This window comes from Neolamprologus multifasciatus, chromosome 6, assembly GCF_963576455.1.
Source record: "Neolamprologus multifasciatus chromosome 6, fNeoMul1.2, whole genome shotgun sequence".
Taxonomy (NCBI): Eukaryota; Metazoa; Chordata; class Actinopteri; order Cichliformes; family Cichlidae; genus Neolamprologus; species Neolamprologus multifasciatus.
Window position 1 is genome coordinate 7,823,775 of NC_140444.1, and position 3,291 is coordinate 7,827,065.

Sequence of the window (3,291 nt, forward strand, 5' to 3'; positions counted from 1 at the left end):
CAACTTCTGTCGGTGCTGTGCTACTGGAAACTGAATTTCCCAGAGGAACCCACCCGAGGGATAAATACAGTTTCATCTAATCTAATGTAATCTATAGAGCAGTACAGGGCTTTGTATCTACCACACGCTGTGATATAACGAGCGGTCACGGTTATATGGCTTTCCGTTGCCCTGGAGGTCCACCCATTTGTAGTTAGAGCAACAGAAAATGCCCGGGACAGTTCAGCCATAACTTTAAACATCTCCTGCTCATACATGCTTGTGTGATCACACACTGGTGATCCGCAGCTAGAGGGGGGCCTCCCACTAGCGGCGTAACAAAAAACCCAAACTAGAAATCAAACGACGGAAAAAGAACAAACATACAGCCTAAATAAAACTTTAAAATATGGGGCAGACGGAATCGCCGTATTGCTCCAACTTGCCGTCGGCCCGACTATAAGTTGATCTTCCAATCAATGCGTAGCCTGCATATGGCCGTTGTCCACGCCAACATCCACTTTAAAGGCTGGCAGCAGTAGGAAAGAAACCTCGCAACAGGAACAGACAGTAAAGGCAAAGCAGCAGCACTTCACTTAGCGTAGCGTTGCGTAAAACTAAGGCCCACACTTCCTCCAAAGCATAAGAAGTATTTACTATAAAAGAACAATAAAAGGCAGAGATCGTAACAAAAGTGAATTACGTACCGAGTAAACCGCGTCATGAAACATGAGCAGAGTGGCTCATAGGAGGCTTCTACAGCTACGACCTAAAAACAACATCTGTTTACCACCAAGTAAGGTAAATTACACACTACAATGAGTAAACACCTACCAGCCGCGATGGAAGCTTCAGAAGGGTAACCCGCAAATGATCTCTGCAACCCCAAGGGAAGTCAGGTGACCAAAAAGGAGATCACAGGTAAGCGATCCAGGAATGCTCAAATGGCCACTATATACTAATGCGCCAGGCCGAAAGTGGGTTGAACCTGGAGTTCATCCTGCCACAATCGGAACGATCTTGTCACACTGAAGTGGACGCGCAACGAGATATCATAGCGTGGATCAAGCACGTTCATCACAGTTTAAACCCCTTGTTTTGCACAACGGAATACGGCCTCCCGTCTGTAGCTAAACACCCCACTAGCTTTTGTAATAGCTTTAGCCCGGTCGGATTGGGCAGCAAAGGGCTGCTTAAATGCCGCAAACTCCTCTACTCCGCTACTTGGACCGCTAGCGCTGACCATAACTACCGCTTGACAGACTGACCACGCGCATCATACACATACTTATTTTTTCTTTTTCGAATCTTCGGATCACGTGTGTACCGAACCGTGGAGTGGGATCGGTTCGGATTGCGGATCAACCGTGATCCGTTGCACCTCTATTGCTGACAGTAACGACTGTAAAAACAAAATTAAAGGTTTATTTAAGAATTTCGTATTAGCATCAAATGTGTAGCTCTAAATCAAGCTCATTAAATGATTTTCCTACAGACCTTGAAAAAGAAAAAATGTATATTGTTTACATCCATGTTTGCTAACAAGTAAGCTTCTTCTTTACTACCTTCATTGGAGCAATTTTAGTTTAGTTTTGTTTGTTTAAGAGAATGTCACTTGTCAGTGTAAGCTTTTGAAACTACTCTTAACCTCCTAAGACCCCAACATGTATTTTGACATGTTGGCATAATTTCAATTTCTCTTTGCTATTTGGGCTGATTGGGACCTGATGAATGTAAAAACAAAGAATTACCTGATGTTGGTTTTTTTTTTTTTTTTTTTTTTTTTTTGATTTTTGTTTCTGAGAAAAATTAGATCCACATATGATGACATTCGTTTAAAATTTTTATAGAACAGTGGCAGTATAATGTCCTCGTAAGTGGATATCAGGCCCTTGCAGCGCAAGATTTAGTATTTTGATCTAGACAACCCAATATGTGATGTCCACATATGCGGACGCCAGGTCCTAGGAGGTTGAAGATAAAAGCAAAGAAAGGGGTGAAAACACGGCTTTTACTCACATATTTACACATGTGGGTAACAGCACAAACACCCACGCGAGCATGCATTTATATGTGAAGATTTTTGGCTCGGTAATTGCTTCTTCCATCCTTAATGGTGTTGAAATCGCCCATCTGCTGCCTTATAAACCCTGTGAGCTCTCTGGACTCCTTCCACTGTGAATGTCCATGTGTAGCTCACTCGCTCTTTCTTTATTTCTACTTTCAGTTTCATCACACCCTTTTGGTTTCTTTCATACATTCACATTCACACGCTGATGCCCACCCTTGCTCTCACGAGCATGTATGTGTAGAGGTCATTGTCATGCTGGTCGTGATGGGGTGTATTTGTGCCTCAGTTTATCCCCAGTGATTACAATCTAAAATCACCCCTGTAATGCATGCTGGATGTGAGTGGTGGTTCTCAGCTCACAGAGGCACCATATCACAGACACAGCCTTTGAAGCCCCTCCATTCTTTCTCTGCATGCTTGTCTGTATCCAGAAATATCTGTCTCTTAATCAAAGTATGTCTCCACAGTACTGTTTGTCTGGCAGATGGGTATATAAAAAAATATTTTTATGTTCTCACCTCTTGGGTTGCTTGGTGGTTTTCAGCAAACCTGTTACTGATAAAACTGCAAGAAGGCAAGAATGAAGCTGTACAGTCCAGAAAGAGGAATGCTTATATACAAGTATGTATAAGTATTTGGACCCCTTTGTTTTATAAATACATAAAATAATTTCAAAATTAAGAAAATATGTTCTTTTTTCAATCAACTGGAGATTTAGCAACTTTATTAAAAATCAGGAGCTTGAAATTGAATTTTTAAAAGGTTTCACTCCAGATGTTCAGTATAAGTGCTGTTGGCGGCAGTTACAAGTTTTGCCCACATGAATTTGGGAAGTTTATACAAAAATTGTTCTATCAGACTGAACAGAATGCATCTGTGGACTACAATGTATTGTTTCTCCACGGATGTTTTATAAAGTTACGCTTGGCTTTTCCTGATCCATTCAAGGACAGAGACTTTTCGCTGAGCCAACTAGCATTGTCTGTATGTATTAGTTCACTCTTATGCTTAATAAGTCTCAGCTTGCATGCCCTCTGCAGGAGGTTTAAATGAATTGGCGACCTATCTATACGAGGTCTGGGCAAGAAGTGCTGGTAATGGCAATTTAAAAAACTGAAACCTTATCTTACCTGATTTCAAGTTGACTGACATCCCCATTCAAGACCAACTTCTCATGCACTTCTGGACTGGCTTCACATCAGCTGCTTTTTTTAGATCACTCAGTAGAAGTATCTTTATAT

The 3,291-nt window shown here is 41.5% G+C and overlaps 1 long non-coding RNA gene across 1 annotated transcript; it reads right to left on the reverse strand.

Moving 5' to 3' along the window:
• Window positions 1-535: 535 nt before the first annotated feature.
• LOC146516292 (uncharacterized) lies at window positions 536-934 on the reverse strand. Its single transcript, XR_014874613.1, has 3 exons — window positions 814-934; window positions 687-748; window positions 536-612 (listed from the first exon to the last, which is right to left on the reverse strand). It is a non-coding gene; the product is annotated as an uncharacterized LOC146516292 (long non-coding RNA).
• Between the last annotated feature and the right edge of the window lie 2,357 nt (window positions 935-3,291).